Source organism: Castor canadensis, chromosome 17, assembly GCF_047511655.1.
Source record: "Castor canadensis chromosome 17, mCasCan1.hap1v2, whole genome shotgun sequence".
Taxonomy (NCBI): domain Eukaryota; kingdom Metazoa; phylum Chordata; class Mammalia; order Rodentia; family Castoridae; genus Castor; species Castor canadensis.
The window spans coordinates 46569478-46587554 of NC_133402.1; positions in this window are offsets into that span (position 1 = coordinate 46569478).

Below are 18077 nucleotides of genomic sequence, written 5' to 3' on the forward strand. Positions count from 1 at the left end.
GGCCACAGAGCTCCCTCTCTGGGTCTGGACTGTGGACAGTGGATGAGATAAGGCAGCATGCGGCATGCTGTTTGTCCCCAGTAGAGGAAAGATGAGACTTTCCCCTGTTCTCTCCCCTCTGCCTCCCAGGCTGGTGGCAGGGCACCCAGGGCTTCCCCAGGGCTCCAGCTCCTCATCCTCTAGCAGGGAGGCCGCATGGGCTGAAAGTGACTCCACCCCTGAGGCCACTCCTGCTGCAGGATGGGAACCTCCAGTGCTGTCTTCTGGGTCCCAGCTTCCTGCTCTTCCTGCCTTCCTGTCTCCTGGGCTCGGGAATCTGCTCTCTGCCCACTGTGCCCCCCTTCTCCCTGCCCTTGACTCTGGCCCTTCCTGTTTTCCCAGTGTCTCCCTCTCTGCCCTGCGGTTGGTCACTTTCACATATGTCCCTCCCACCGACCTTTGCCCTCTTTCCTTTCTCTGTTTCTCATCCTGGTGCCATCCAAGCTCCAGGACTCCTGAGCTCTTTGGGCTGCAGGGTTCTGTAGGAGTCTCCGGAAGCTGTGGTAAACAGGTGTGAGGTCTCAGAGGGCTTGGGGCTGCTCGTGCTCCTTTGTGAGCTGTCTCTGGGCCAGGGTTCCAGAACTTTCTTCTTGTACCCCTCATCCCCTCGTGACTTAACAAAGGTCCCGAGAACCCCACAGATAGCTGAAGGGAAGCACCCTCGTCTCTGGGCCCCTATGTGGCATTCGCTGTCCCTCCAAATCGTTCTGAGCATCGGTTCTCACCCTCTTCCCAGCCTTCAGCAGCCCTCCCACCAGGTGTCCCTCTGTCCTGGCATTGCTCGTCCCATTCTCTCCCTCCTGTCTCATCCCCTCCCCTTTTCTTCCTGTCTCTTCCTCTGCTCAGATTCTACTGTTTTGTTTTGTTTTTGCCAGTACTGGAGTTTGAACTCAGGGCCTATACCTTGAGTCACTCCACCAGCCCTTTTTTGCGAAGGGTTTTTTTGAGATAGGGTCTCTTGAACAATTTGCCCAGGCTGGCTTCAAACTTTGATCCTCCTGATCTCTGCCTCCTGAGCAGCTCGGATTACAGGTGTGAGCCACTGGTACCTGGCCACAGCATGTTTTAAAACCTTCTAGGTCTGCTTACCACCAATCTTTATCTGAATGAATGTGTGGCCTACATTCCTTGCCTCAGTTCCTCATCGTACTCTTACAAAGTGGTAAAGTGGCACCTGGATCTGAATGACAGTGAATCCATCTGTCAAATATACCCAGAAACAGGACCCGCTGTTTCCTTTTCCTTCTGTGATGATGGAGGGGTAAGCCCCCTCCCAGGCCAGGAGTGCAGGTGCAGTAACCTGCACCTATAGCTTCACCATATAAATGCTGGACGATTTAGCCTAAGGATGTGAATATTGGTGGTGAATGGGATTTGGAAAAGGATGCTAACATATTAATACATAGTAACTGCATTCCACTTTTCTTTTTTTACTTTTCACAATGAAATAGAATACACCTACAGAAAACTACACAGGAAAAAAAAAAATCTACTGCCTTCAAAGAACAATTTCTCTTGGATCAAGAAATGGGTCACCAGCCCCCTCCACCTTCCTGCCTCACACCTTTCAGATGCTGGCCTTCTTCTTGCAAAGTGACCACTCTGCTGACCACCACTGTTCCCTGCTTTCCTGCGAGGTTTTGTTTTGTTTCTTTTTTTTTTTTTTAACTGGAACATGAACCCCTGAAGACTAGACATAAGTTTTATCTGTGCTCAAACTATAGTCTGTGAAAATACAGTGGCAATTGTTTAAGGTCTGCCCTCCTTTGCCTCACGTTATTTTCTCATTGGTATTGTATCTGTTTTTTGTTTGTCAGCCTCTTACCTATATGATTATAGTACATTTTAGCCGGGATCAGTGGCTCATACCTGTAATGATAGCTATTTGGGAGGCTGAAATCAGAAAGACTGAGGTTTGAGGACAGCCCAGGCAAATAGTTTGCAAGCCCCCCATCTCCAAAATAACCAGAGCAAAATGGACTGGAGGCAGGGCTCAAGTGGTGAGTGTCTGCTTTGTAAGCACAAAGTCCTGAGTTCAAACCCCAGTCCCACAAAAAAAAAAAAAAAAAAAGCAAAGCCAATGTACATTTTAGTATTGATAGACATCTGGATTGTTCATGGGTTTTGCTATTGGAAGAGTGCTGCAAGGAACATTCTGTCACATGTGCCCTGATGCACATGTGCAAGCATCTTCATGGGTGGGAGGGCTCAGACCTAGTACATATTTCCAGCTTTGAAAGAATATATGATCTCAGGTATATAAAACATATGTGTTTATGTGCCAGCATCTTTACAACAGCCTGAGGGTTCTACTTGCTTTTATTCTTTCATAGTCTAAGGGAAGAAAAAAAAAAGGAGGAAAAAAGATATTAAAAATTCAACACAAATAAAAATCAAAAAGTAAGATAAGATAAATCTGAACTGGCAATTATAATAAATATAAATGGATTAAATAGACTATATGAAAGATAGAGACCATGATGACTGGAATAAAAAAATACATACATTAACATGGTAGTTATAAGAAATGTACCAAACATAAGATCACAGAAAATTTTAAAGAAAAATAATGGCAAGGATACACTGGAAAATGCTATGCAAAATAAAGCTAGGAAGAGCTGTATTACTCAAACAAAATAGACTTTGAAACAAAAGCTATCATTAATGATAGAAAGGACATCTATCATCAGAAAGGTATATTTTCAAAATCAACACAATAAAACAGCTTCAAAAACAAGAGTAAGGGGGGCTGGCTGAGTGGCTCAAGTGGTAAGAGCACCTACCTAGCAAGCATGAGGCCCTGAGTTCAAACACCAGTACCACCAAAAAAAAAAAAAACAAAAAACAAAAAACAAGAATAAAAAATGGCCAGACTCAGGTGGCTTGCACCTGTAATCCTAGCTACATGGGAGGCAAAGATCAGGAGGATCATGGCTCAAGGTCAGCCAGGACAAAATAGTTGAAAATACCCAACACAAAAGAGGGCTAGAGGAATAACTTAAGTGGCAGAGCACCTGCCTAGCAAACGTGAGGCCCTGAGTTCAAACCCCAGTATTGCCAAATAAATAAATAAATAAATAAAAAATGGTGGACTGTGAGGAGTAAAGGCATGTCTATCACCACGATGGCGATTTTTGCACTTCTCTCTCATTGGTGATGGATAAAGCAGAAAATAAAAAGAACTGGGAACAAAAACTGATGCAATTATCAGAATAAAAACCAAAAGAATTTCTAGAAATGAAGAATGCAGTCACTCAGAGGATGTGTTTAAAAGTGGATCAGACACCCTGCGTGATGTGGCCCACACCTGTAATCCCAGCTATTCAGGAAGCAGAGATTGGGAGGATCATGGTTCAAGGACAGCCTAGGAAAAAGTTAGTGAGATCCCGTTGCAACCAATAAGCTGGGTGTGGTGGTGTGCACCTATCATTCCAGCTATGTGGGAGGCGTGCATAGGAATCATGGTCCAGGCTGGTCCGAGCAAAAACTCAAGACCCTACTTGAAAAACAAATAACAAGCAAAAAAGGGTTGGGTGCAGGGCTCGAGTGGTACAGCACCTGCCTAGCAAGTGCAAAGCCCTAGGTTCAAACCCCAGTACTGCCAAAAAAAAAAAAAAAAGTGGATTAGATAAGATAAAGCTAAACAATGTGGCATTTATACACAATGGTATTTTACTCAGCAACAAAGAAGAGTGAAATTTTGTCATTCGCAGGTAGATTGATGGAACTGGAGAACATCATCTTGACGTGAAGTTAGCCAGGCTCAGAAGGCCAAAAATCATATGTTCTCCCTCATATGCGGATTATAGACCCAAAACAAATGCAGTAATATTATTGGACATGGGTCACACACAAAGGGGAGAACACGCATGGAGGAATAGGGAAAGGGAAGGAAATCTAAAACTTGAATGTGGTTGATGTGCTCACTGTAGAGGAGTGAATAAAGTAATCTTAAACTGGCAGAGGCTGCTATGGGAAGGGGACTAGGAAGTAGTGAAGAGGTCTGATAGAGATGAGCCGGTCTGATAGAGATGAGCCAGTGTGGGTTGTAATACAGAAGTGCATGAAAGCAATGCTAGGAATCTCTATAGCTATCTTTATCTCAAACTAGCAAAAAGGCTATGTCTTTCTTATTATCTCTTATGTTTTCTCTTCAACAAAATTGGAGAACAAGAGGATGGAACAGGTTCTGCCCGGAGGTGGTGGTGGGGAGGGGTGGCCTAAATAATGTATACACATGTGAGTAAATGTAAAAATGATAAAATAAAATTAAAAAAAGATAAAGCTAAACAGATTTGATGAACTCAAAGCTACATTAGAAAAAAAATTACCTATCGAACTGCACAGAGCTGAAGAACAGGATCTATGAAAAAGATAAAGTGTGTGAATAGGCTGTGTGGGATAATGAAGTCTGGCACGTGCACCTATGATTCTGAGAAGAGGGGACAGTGGGTGCAGTAACATCTGAGGTACTAAGAACTCAGCATTTCCCACCCCAGATCCGGGAAGTCCACTGTCACTCCAGAACGTCATGGTAAGGCCTTTGACAAAGGTGCTGCAGGAGAGTTTGTGACATTTTGAAAACTCTTGCTCAGGTAGAATCACATAGAATTTAGAAGACTGCTAAGAGTCAAAATGTCCTAATGAGGGGGACAGTTTCAGACTTTGTGAAAATGGCTTTTACAGCTGTTCAGGATCTAATTGAGTTCATCGTTGCATTTGGTTGTTAGGAGCAGAGAGAGAGGCTTATTTTTAGGTGGCTTCCCTGCCTCTCATTTTTGTGACACTGCCTTTCTGAAGTGACCAGGCTAACTGTTTGAATTGCAGAATGTCCGACACTCACCTGATTGTTTTGTTGTGGGTGATTTGACACTGGCGTTTTTCTTTTTCTTTTTTCCTCTGTAACTTGCAGAGAATATGTCCATCTTAGACACACACACATAGAATAGCATCACACCCATTTACACAATTGACTGTAGTTTTTATTAATGGAATTTTGAAAAGAAGCGTGTACTTGTTGAGTGAATAACCTTCCTGAGCTTACATTTTTGTGTTTGCCAAATGGGACACAGGGCTGACCCTTCACTGAACACTTCCAAGCGATTTAGAATATCTGGCAGGTCTAACAAGAGGCTCTCTGTGCCCCCAGGATGGTGAGGGCTTGCTGAAGACTGAAGACAAAAGTGGCTGCCATGGAACTGGGACTGGGTTGACAGCTTCTAAAACTGTGGCTATTTCCAGCCCTGCTTGTCCTGTGGGAGATGACAAAAACTAACAGGACACAGACAAGCTCTGAGTAAGGATGTCAAAGGCTTGAAAGCAAAGAAGCTTTACCCTAAAATAATGTAGGAAATGTTAAAATAAATGCTTGAATTTTGATTTGACCAACACAGACTGGGAACATCTCAGGGCCTCCTGAGACTCGAAGTAAGAGAAAATCAATTGAGCACACGGTGTCCTTTTGCCCAGATGCCCACCTCCAATGGAGGGTGAGTAAGTGACTTGGGTGCAGTGACAGCGACTGGGCGTTATTTGCCTGTAATTATTAAGAGAATGAAACAGAGTAGGCCTTGTTCAGAAAGGCCTAAGTGGAAGGAACAAACACGTTTTTCAGGTCAGGGAGAACAGATGGGGGAATGTGCTTACTTGGAAACTCACCCTTGTGCTGTGGGAACAGCAGGCCAGAGAGCAGCAGCCCCGAAGCTTCGGACTTTTTGTTGGTCTTGGCTAAATTTATTCCTTCGCCTCAAATATTTTTGCTGGGAACACGAGTCAAGAGCAGCTAGAAGGCAATAATCTAGTGGGGAGGAAAACAGATGGAGACCTGTGAAAATATTTTCAAGGGGTCAGGGTGCGCCTGGGGCCCCAGCGTCTCCATCAGTGACCCTGAGGAGTTTGGCTCTGTCCTGCCGGGGTGTTTTGTTCTTGCCCTCATTTCACAGCAGGAGAAGCCCTAGGAATTCCACTCTGCCAGGAAACACACACGTTTTGTTTCACAAGCTCAAGGTTCAAAGTGTATTTCATTTCTTTCACCTCGAGATCCTCCACGCGTGGTCTGTGGCTGAGCAGCCTCCACGTCACTGGGGAGCTTGTGAGAAATTCGGACTTGCAGACTGGATTTTAAAAAGACCCTGCCACCAAGGGCTTTGTAGGCCTGGTGACATCTATCTCAGCACACACAGGGTTTTAAACCTGACTTCACATCAGGATCTACTTGGGAGCTTTTGAGAAGCAGATGCAAGCAGGGCATGGTAGCGTTTACCTGTAATCCTAGCACTCAGGAGGTTGAGGCAGGAGGATTGTAAGTTCCAGGCCAGCCTGGGTTACACAGCGAGACACCATCTAAAAAATAAAATCCACATGTGCTCAAGTCTCAAGCAAAAATGTACCTGGCAGAGCTGGTCCTGGAGTGTTTAGGTTGTAGGAATTGTCACAGAGACTGGTGGTGATCAGGAGATCGAGTCCTATGACCACTGCCTTGCCACTCATTTTATTTACCTTTATAGATCTCTAATCTTTTCCCTGCTGATCCTCCTCCATCTTCCATTGTCTTCTGTCCTCTTTGGTCCACTTCTGCCTGCTTTTTCCCACTTTTAAAATTTCTTCTCTAAAATACATGCAGAAGGCCAGGCAAGGTGGTGCATACCTATAATCCCAGTAATTTGGGAAGTGGAAATCAGGAGGATGGTGGTTCAAAGCCTGCCTGGGCAAAAAAGTTATTGAGATCCCATCTCAACAAATAAACTGGGTTTGGTGGTGCTTGCCTATAATCTGAGGTACAGGTGAGGCCCTAAGTAGGAGGGTCAAAGTCCGAGGCTGGCCCTGGCAAAAAACAACAAAAAAAACCAAAACAATAAAGCCAGCAACAACAAAAACACAAAAGACCCTATCTGAAAAATCACCTACAAGCAAAAAAGGCCAGAGGTGTGGCTCAAGTGACAGAGCGCCTGCCTAGCAGATGCAAGGCCCTGAGTTCAAACCCCAGTACACGCTATGGTACAATACATTTAGAGTCAGAGTCAATAGGAAAATATCTTAAGGACGTGCGTGTAAGCAACACAGATTTCTTCTCATGAACTCAGACTTTCTCGTGAGCCCCAACTTTTCCATCATCCAAGGTACCATGTTGTCTGGAAATATATCGAGTTGTCTGGGCATAGTTTTGCTAGAACCACTCCCTGTGGATTATGGGAGATTTTATATTTCTACAACTTCTCTCTTGCCTTGGTTTTCATTTCTTAATATATAACCTACCCCAGAGTAAGTGTTTATCATTTTCTGCCATGATTTATTTTCATTTACAAAGTACTTTTTGTGTTATAACACGTCACATACCTGTGGGTCAGTGCGTAACGAAGCAAGTGCTCACACACAAACCCTGCAGGTGACAAACTCACAGTTCCTGTCCTCCAGCTCTCCTGTCCCTCCCCAGAGGTCATCTAGTCTTAACTGCTATAATTTTTAGATGTTTATAATTTGTTAGCTATTCTTTCTGATTCTACCACCTGTCCACACACCCTGAGAGAAGGCATAGCCTTGGTTTTGCCTGGCTTTGGTTTTTATATAAATGAAACCATGTCTGTCTTTTGCGTGTTTTACTTCTTTTGTTTAACCTCCTGTTTGTGGAACACATCCAGGTCCTATGGAGCTGTCACTTGTGCGTTCTCATTGCTTCGGATGGGGAGTTTTATGATAGATATAACAGATTGTGGCAAGTCTTTTTGGACATTGGTGAGACTGTGTGTACCATGGGATTGATTTTCACAGACACCCTGTGCTTAGAAAGAAAGAGGATGCTGCAGTTGGGGGGATGGGCAGTGTGTCACTTATCAGGTCGAATTTGCTTTTGCTACTGTACTGTTTCTATCTTTTATATCCTTAATGATTTTTTTTTTTTTTTTGGTGGTTGTACTAGGGTTTGAACTCAGGGCCTCACACTTTCGAGGCAGGAGCTCTACCAATTGAGCCACTCCGACACTCTTGGTCTATCCACCGAGAGAAGTGTGTCAGTACCTTCCAGTATGACTCTGTTTCCTTTTACAAAATTGGAAACGTGTGTGTGTGTGTGTGTGTGTGTGTGTGTGTGTGTGTGGTGCCGTAGTGGGGATTGAACCCATGACCTTGGGCACACCAGGCAAGTGCTCTACCACTGAGCCACCCCCTGCCACGCTGTTTACTTCCTTTGATTTGTGTCAGTTTTTACTTTATAGAATCTGAAGCTAATAGGGACAGTCAAATTTAAATTGTTGAATTTTTTCTATCTTCCCTGAGGATTAAAATGCTCACCATATGGAGTGCTACCCCCAGCTGTGTTTAATTTAATTCTCGTTTCATTTGTGTGATTTACCTATGGATTGCTGTTTTCTATTTATGCAGTCTGTGAATATGGGCAGTTTTGTTTTCTGGTCTCCTGCCTGGGTTTGCACCTCTGGCACTTTGGGGACTGCAAGAGACCTTGCTGTGTTCTGAAGATGAAAGGGTAAGCCTTTGGCATGTCATCCTTCATTGTTGATGTGGGGTTTTATCAAATCTAAGCCAAATCAGGTCACTCCTCTGCTCAAAGCCCTTGAGTGACTTCTGCATCTTAGCCCAAAAAGACAAAGTCCTGTGACCCACAGCTACATAAGACCTGGCTCTCGGTGTCTTTGTGACTTCCTCTCCCACCGCTCTCCCTGCTCACACCATCTGGCACAGTCTGCTCTCTGCTGCTTTTTCAGCATATCACCCTTCATAGCTGTGTCCTCTGCCTGCAATCCTTGTCCCCCAGATCCCCATAATGGCCTCTCTCCCTTCCACCAGAAGTTTCAGATGCTCAGAAGTCTCCTCCTCCTCAACACCTGAGTGACAGCCCTGTCTAAGATGTCAATTGTCACCCCAGTGTTTATACCCTCCGTCGTTCCTTGTGATAGCTCTGGCACATTACTGTTTGGGACATTATGAGTTTCTTATTTATTAAACTGGATTCATTTATTTACATAAGAGAGCATTGTTGAATGGCCAATTGCTGGTTCAGGTCCTGTGCAGGAACCTGGGGGTGCAGCAGGCGTCCTGGGGGGGACAAAGACCATACTGCTTCTTCTTCCACTGTATGAAAAAAATCCCTTCTCTTCATCTCACATTTCCCTCAGCTTCTGCCTTCTTGGTCCCCTATCCCTTTTGTTGTTTTGCAGCAAAACTTCTCAGGAGATGGCTATGTTTCTTACAGAGTCTGAGTTTCTCTCCTCTCATTACTTCCTTTAGTCATCTACACAGGCCGACTCTCCCCAGTTTAAGGAAAACCATCAAGGTCAAGGTCAAGGTGACCCCCCCCCCACATACTTGGTCTGTCCCAGGCTGCCACTCTGCCTTCCTGATGCTCTTTTCAGAGCCAACGTCACTCTTGGTTTTCCTTCTGTCACATTGGCTGCTGCTTTTCAGCCTCTGCTGATTTTTTCCTCTGTTACCGGATCTCAGGGTGCTGGAGCACCACAGGGCCTCTCCCCTTCCTCATTCCTTGGTGGATCTGTCTCTGTCATGGCTGGAAATTTCTCTCCACTGATAATCCCCAAAGATGCGTCTACTGGAGACCACGCTTCAGAGCCTTAGACACGCATGTCCACCACCCTCAGCCCCTCTTCATACTAGACCACAAATGTCCAGCAACAGTTTAATAGAGGATTAATGAGTGACTATTTCTACAAGGGAATACTATACAGCAATGAGAATGAGTGAACAACCCCTTCCTGAAATAGCCTGGGTAACTCTTATAAGCACAGAGTCGGAAGGAGCAGGACACAGCGGAGTGCAAGCTGCATGAGGCCATGTGTGTGATTAAAGAGCAGGCCAGATGAACTGAAGGTGCCAGGAGTTGGGAGAGCGGATGCTTCCAGAAGTTGCTGGACACTAGGCGGGAGGCCTGGAGGCCCTGAAGCTCCTGTGGGTGAAGAGATTGGGTGACTTTTATCATTTGGCAGCTAAACAGTGTGTGCTTTGGGAAAATTCTTTGAGCTATATGCTTATGTTTTGTGCATTTTGATGGATTTAAGCTTTGCTTACACTGGAAAAAAATTTAAAAGAGAACCTTCAAACACCATTAACACCACCCCACTCCTACCTGATCTAAGGCACCACCCCTTCTCGCCTAGATGACTCTTAAATCACTCTACTCCCAATTTTCTCCAAAGATGGTTACACAATGGACTCTCTCTCTCTCTCTCTCTTTTTTTTTTTTGGTGGGACTGGGGTTTGGATTCAGGGCTTTGTGCTTGCAAAGCAGGTGCTCTACCACTTCAGCCACCCCTCCAATCCATTTTGGAGAAAGGGCCTCGTGAACTATTTGCCCAGGCTGGCTTTGAACTATGAGCTACCCAGTTTCAGCCTTTTGAGTAGCTAGGATTACAGGTGTGAGCCACTGGCACTCAGCCAGAATGGTGTTTTTGAATGAAGCCAGGTTTTTATCATTCTGAGGCTCAAAACCCTACAGTGGCTCATTTCCTTCAGTGGAAAATCCCACATTCTCACAGTAGCCCCACATAGGCTCTAGCATGTGACCCCTTACTGCTTTTCAACATGCCAGGCTGGCTCCCATGCAGGGCCCCTCCCTTGCTGTGCCTGTGGTTTGGGGAGTGCTTGTTTCCTGGCTTGACCCCTCACTGCCTCTGTTCAACGTCCCCCAGTGAGGTTCGTCCTGACCACACTACTGACGTTGCATCCAGCATCCCTCCAGAAGCCCTGTCTCTTTATTCTGCTCTTCATTCTGTGGGGTTGTCAGCACAGCACCTTCCCTGACATGCTGGAGGTGTCTCAGTGGTCACCACCCCCTCAAACCTTGTCCACCCAGAACCTGTGATTGTAACCTCATTCTGCAAAAGGGTTTTCCAGATGTAATTAAGCTAAGGGTCTTTGTGGAGAGCAGATTATGATAAGCCTATGAGAACTAGACATAAGCAAGGTGAGATGTGGCTTAATTGCTTTCATCTGTAGGCCGAGATAGGCACAGCCCCGGCCACAAACAGAAAAAGCAGAACAGTTGCGTCTGTTCCACCCTGTTTGCCGCTGTTTATAAAAGGCCTGCTGAAGGAGGGTTGGGGGCTTTTGCTTTTTGCCTTTGGCTTTTACTTTGGGCTTTGGCTTGGTTCTTTTGCTTTGGGCTTTTTGGTGTGGGAAGCCTTTGGAAGGGAAAAGAATTACTGAAGGGAAATTGCTGAAAGGAAAAGTATGGCTTAAAGAGGGGTTGATAGAAAGTCTGCACCAAGAACTTTAACATAGGCCTTAGAAGCTAAAGAAAAGCCAGAGAACATGGGCCAGTGCAAGATAGAGGACGGAGACTTTGCAAGTCTGAGCACCAAGGCTTTAAGAAAGCTAAAGAGAGAATGCTAAAGAAAAGCAGCAAGCCTGGGGCAAAAGACTTTAAGAGCGATAGGCTAAAGGTAAGCTAAGAGAAAACATGGGACAGTGCCAGTCTCAGGAAAGAGCTTTTAAGCAAGGTTTTAAAAGAAGACTTTAGAAGCAAGGTTTTAAAGAACTGCCAGGAGTAAGGCCTTAAAGATAAAGATAGAGAAAAAACAATTAGGGTTGGTGTTTCCACCTGAGCACCCAACACACCTGACCCCACTTTCAGTCTGTCTATCCTGTGTCTTTCCTGAATCTCCAGTCGCCCCCAGTTAAGCCCAGTTAGGTCCAGTAATAATCAGGAGCAAGAGAGAAAAATCTCTAACAAGGGAGGGAGCAAGAAAACAGCACCCCCTCCAGGTCTTGAGATCATCCCGCATTGAGCTGGAACTCAATCCAATTAACACGTGTCCAGAGCAGAGAAGAGAAGAAGCAACTGGGAGACAGAGATTGGGAAGGTGGTGGTTCAAAGTCAGTTGGGGCAAAAAGTTCATCCAGCCATCAAAACAAATGCCTGGATGAAGTAGTGTGTGCCTGTCATCGCAGCTGAATAAGAGGCATAAAAAGAGGATTGTCGTCTGAGGCTGGCCTGGGGAGAAACTCAGACCCTATTTGAAAAATAACTAAAGCAAAAAGGTCTGGGTCCATGGCTCTAAGTGGTAGAGCACCTACTTAGCAAGAACCTGAGTTCAAACCCCAGTACCACCAAAAAATAAAAAAATAACAAAAAGGAAGAGAAGACTCACAGACGTGAAGACAGAGGCCGAGACTGAGGCAATGTATTCAGAAGCCAGGGAATGGAAGGCTCGCCAGCAATTACAAGAAGCTACAAGTCAGACGTGGTGTGGCTCCTCTCAGTGCCTCTGGGGGATCAACTCTACCACACCTTGACTTACGACTTTGGGCCTCTGTAGCTGTGAGAGAATAAACTGTGTTGTTTTAAGCCACAGGAGTCCTAGGAAATGAATGCATATGCTGTATAACATATTACTGTTTATTGTTTTCTATATTGTCTTACTGGAAGCTCCAGAGGCACAAATTGTCATTTTGTTCACGACGAATTTCAAATCCCAGTGTCTGACATATAATATGCACATCAGCCTAAAACAATAATCATTTTATTCATGGAGTTTAGTAAATATTGGCTAAAGTATTCTAAGATTTGTTTTAATAAGCAAATTGTGATGTGTTCATATGCAGGACTCCTAACAGAAAAGGAATGAGCTCCTGGGGCTGGGATGTGACTCAGTGGCAGAGTACTCATCTTGTATGCTCAAGGCCCTGGGTTCTACCTCCAGCACTAAAAAAAGAAAGAAAGAATGAATGACACACTAATATGGATGAATCTTAGCTACACTTTGTTGACCAAGAGAAGCAGCCAGACTTAAAGATTTCCTATATGACTGAGTCTGTCATTTGAATTCTAGAAAAGACAAATCTAAGCTACTAAGAGAGAAAGCAAGGCTGGAGGAGGTGGCTCAAGCCTGTAATCCTAGCTACTAGGGAGGCAGAGATTGGGAGGCCAGCCTGTGCTAACAGTTTGTGAGACCCCATCTTGACCAATGGCTGGGTACGGTGGCATGCCTGTCATCTCAGCTACCCAGGGAAGCATAAATAGGACTGTGGTCCAGGTAGGCCTAATGAGCATAAGGTGAGACCCTATCTAAAAATAACCAACACATAATCAGATTTCCATTGCTGTGACAAAATATTTCGGATAAACAAATTAAAGGAGGGAATATTTGTTTTGGTCACAGTTTCAGAGGTTCCAGTCCATGGTCACTGGCTCTGTTGCTTTTGGGGTGTGGTGAGGCAGAACACCACAGTGAGAGCACTGGGCAGAGGAAGCTGCTCACCTCATGGTAGCTAGGAGGCAAAAAGAGAGGAGAGATTGGAGTCCCAATATTTACTTGAAGGCAACAGTCCCCTGGGCCTAACTTCCTCCCACTAGGCCCCACCTCCTGAAGGTCCCGTGAACTAACCCGTTTGTAATAAATATTCATGTGGTGAACTTTCAATACACCAATTATTAAATCAACTGCATCTTACCCAAAATTCCATGGTCTAGTTCAGTGTACACAGTAAATGATTTAAAAAAAATAGCAATCATAACACTTACACAATAATAAAACTGTTTTTTTTCACTTCTAAAAAATAACCAACATGAAAATGACTGGAAGAGTGGCCTAAGTGGTAGATCACGTGAGAAGTCCTTAGGTCAACCCTTAGCATGAAAGAAAGAGAGGTAAAGGGTGTGTGTGTGGGTGTGTGTGTGTGTGGGAGAGAGAGAGAGAGAGAGAGAGAGAGATCCATGGTGGCTCAGGGACCAGGGAAACTGATGGCAGAGGACCATGAAGGAACTTTCTCAGGTGATGAAAATGTCTTGTATCTTAGCCGTGGTGGTAGTTCCATGTGCATTTGCCAATACTCATCAAACTGTACCCTTAAAATGAGTGCATGCTATTGTGTTTAATTACACCTCAAGGTGGTGATAAAATAAGGTAATGGATTTATTTAGAATAATGTGATAATTACCTAAAATAAATACCCACCGTGGACCCTGAAGCCAGTCTGAGATGTTCTTTTAAATGCAGAAATATGTGGCAAGAATATCCAGTACAAGGAAACAGAAGACACAAACCCACATGACAGAAAACAGGCAATTGTTGGTCACAGGGAACTTTACCAAGGACACACCCACAGGAGACACTGATAACCGAGTCCACACTGTAGATCACATGGTATCATCTCCTGTGCTGCCTCAGCCCCCAGAGCACAAATCCGGCCACACAAGACCTTCCAGGGGCTGACAGGCAGTGGTCCTGAGAGATGCTGTTAGTTGTTCATTGTTGCCGCCACCTCACTCTTGCTCCTCCCTGCCTTTTCCTTTAAGATTGCTTTTACTTATAAGGCAAACACTGGATTAAGTATTCAAAGTTTTCTTTGAATATGATCAGGGACCAAACATTTTTTAAAAAGTTAATCATTTATGTGTTCAGAAACACTGTGGGTAGTTTTCAAATAAAGATGGTTTTACAAGAAAGGAAAAATTCCAGACCAGTCTCTATTGTGGATATTGATGCAAAAACCTTCAGTCATGTATCAATGGACAGGAACTGACAAGATAGAAAAGGAGATCCCATCATAACCGTCTCAGCTCAGGACCCTTGGGAGGTCAACTTGGAGGCAGAGATTTTGAGTCAACATCAGTTGGATGGCAGCCTTGGGACAACAGGAGTTTTAAAGGTAGCAGGGTTGTCAGGCCCAACAGAGTGGCTCTTGGCCCCTTTGGGAGTTCCGAAGATGACACACGCTTGGCACAAGAGAGCCACACCCGTTTATACTTCTGGTCGACTGCTGTTGGGTGCAGCAGCCTTGAACAGAGAATGAACTTGGGTGAGGTATTTTCTAATCAGAGGCCTGAATGCCAGAAGCTGGGGTCACAGTCCTTTATATCTGGATGGATATTGCCAGGTACACAGCAGCGACCAGGGCGAGGCCAAGGTCAGACTGAGTCCAATGGTAAAGATAGGATGAGCTGTTTTTAGATTCAGGTAATTTATTATTTACACAAAGAAGAAAGAGAGTAAGTGAAAGATGCCAGCTCTCCAGGTCCTTGTCCCACACACCAAAAGGGACATCAGCTAATCGAAACAGGCAGGATGATGGTACCATGAGCTGTGGAATAACCCTGCTGCTGAAGAGCCACGTCTGGACCACAACCAAGCAGGTTTGTATTCTGCAGGTCCATCCTGAGGTCCTTGGACCCTCATCAGAAGCCTTCCATCCTCTCATGTTTCAGGAGAACCAGAAGACATCACGCCAACAGGTAGATTAGTTTTGGTCAACTCTGCCTGAATGGGACTGCGTGCCAGGGTGTAACCATTCTCTACAGCATCCATCACAGTGACCAAGAGAAGCACACTCAGGACTCAGAGACTAGTGTAATATCAAAAATTATGAAAAAAAAGTAGTTACCATATCTCACCTTAACAACAACAATAAAAAATCACAACCAACATCTCAATAGATGTAGAAAAGGCATTTGGCAAAATTCAACACCCACTCAAAATTTTTATAAAAGCTTTTAGCAAAGAAGGAATAAAAAAGAACTTCCTTAATGTGATACAAAATAGCAAAGTGCATCATCTTTATTGGTGAAATATTCAAAGTATTCCCCCTGAGATTGGGAATGAGATAAGGATGTAACACTGAACTAGAAATCCTAGCCAGTGCAATATGGCAAGAGAAAGAAATAAAAGATCTGGATCTCATTTATCCAGAATCATTTACCGGGACCCTCAAGTATCTGAAACAAAGCAGATAACCTGGGAGATTAACATTTTCTCCTAAAGCAATCCAGGAAGTCCTGGGATAGCCAAGATGCCACAAAGCCTGTGTACCCTGCTCATAGAAGAGTCCCTTAAGTCCTCATCCTTAGGCTACAGATAACTGGAATAAGCTTGTCTATTTGTTTTCTACATTAGAAATGCCAACAGGGATGGCATAGTTGCCAGCCAAGGATAGGACATGGGTAACCCATGAAAACCAAGTACACCGGTTCAAACAAACTGTTTGTGTCCTTGCCAACATATATTAAAGGGGCAAACGACTCTCCCCACTCAGCACCTCCTGAGAACATTGCAATGTAGAGTAATCATTGACACCTTGTCATAAGGAGACTGAGCCATCAGAAAAAGATAAAATTATTACTCATTGTTCCAGAGAAAATAAAATGACATTCTGTTTCAGGGATTGTTTTAATGGCTGATTTTAAATAAGTTTTGGTCATTCATATGGAGAAATTCAGCATTAGGAAATAGTTTATAGGTAACATCTGATTATTTTACAACCTACCCAAGGGTTTTTATGGCTTAAGCAGTATTTGGGGCAGGAAGTAGAAGGTCAATTTCATAAATGTTTAGAGTATGTGCAAAGGACCTGATACTTGACTCACAAAGGCAGGTTCTGGTCCAGGTACTCAGTCCAGGGTTGCTATTTCAGAGCTGTTACTATTTAAAGGCATCTGTGTCTAGGCCATGTAAGCATATGGGGCTGACAATGCTGAGCAGGGTTTGAGATTTCATTTGAATTGGCCCTTTGATGAGTGGGTATTGAAAATGTGTAACTATACATTGCACTTGCTATTCTGTCTCCTCTATTCCTTGTGGGACCACCCACACTCTCTTATCCTAGCCTGAGGGGTGACCTGCAGAAGGTTCTCTAACTCTTCACCTGGACTCTCAACTAGTGCTGGGGCTTAGCATCTGAGAGGCATCCCTCATTCTGATAAATGAGGCTTGGAAGGGTCTGCTCTTAGCTTCCTCACTCTCAGTGGTATTGAACATGGTGGTCCCCAGTGGTAACCTTCCTCCTGTCTCCCTGGCCATGTCCTAACCATCCTTCCTGAGGTCACCTCCCAAGAAAGCAAATCCTGAGGATTTAGGGAAACCCCACAAACACAGCTGGTCAAGAAGTGGCCCTAGAAAGAGCCCCTCATGAAGAACTGCCCTTGCATGCTATCTGGACGCCACAGGATACCACTTCCCTGATAGTAAGCATGGTGGTAGTAAATGTGGTCATACTGCTGCATCAAATTTTCACAAGGCATGGATTGGGATGAAGGAAGAGAAAGACAGGCTCTGATTGGCAATTATCCCTTGGGAGATGCTCTGACAACTTGAAGGCCTTGAGGTAGCATTAGAGAGCCCTCCTATGTGTAGAAGCCAAAATAAACACAGGATTGGGACCAAGGTTTGATTATGAGGGTGGTTTAATTACAAAGGGGACCAAATGCACATGCCTGGAAAATCTCCTTTAAGGGAAGGAAATTCTAAGATGGGCACATTTGGGTAGATACCCCTAATGACCTTGACGCCCTGCATTCCTGAGCCACTGGGTCTCCCAGAAGTAGCTCAGGCCCCTTGTGAGAAGACAGCAGCCTTCTTTCACATGGATACCATTCAAAGGCCTGTCTTGGAAGAAGATTAGTAAGGTAATTTTGGTGCTCCCCAACATTTTCCCCACTTCCCCTCATTACTTCCAGACCAATAAGGGTGGTCCCAAGTCCCATCAACAGACCCTGGGAGATTCCACTTAACCCAAAGCCATGGCTGCGGCCAGCTCATTTTGGGCTCCTTGACTCAGCACACCAACTGGTCAGGGAGTCAGCACAGTGGCAGAGGGTTAACAGCCTGAGCTAGGACTGGAAGTATGTTTAAGGGCAAGGAAGATCCAAAGAGGTGCTTGGTGATATCTGAGGACAATAAATAGGACGTTTCACAACTACAGCATGACAGGGCCCCAGATCCCTGAGAGAGGAAGGTCTGGACCATCCTGCTAGGCAAGCAATGCTGACCAGCACAAGTGCTGGGTGAGGGTGAGGGGACATCTAGAGTGAGTAGAAGAGGGGGACGACAAATGCTAACTATGGCTTCAGAACCAGTTTGCAATGATGAGGAAATAGCTTGTCTCAGTAATCTTTGTGTTGACGTTTTCCTTTTATTATTGTTTTAAAAAAGATTGTGATCAGCCACTATCCTTAAGCTAGTGGACTTCACACAGGACATAAGCTGATGCAAGTGGAACAGGGGGTGATGCTGGCAATTGCTTCAACATATCCCCTCCTCCATTTGCCCCCATGGTTTTCCTTTATTTAGTTGGGATAT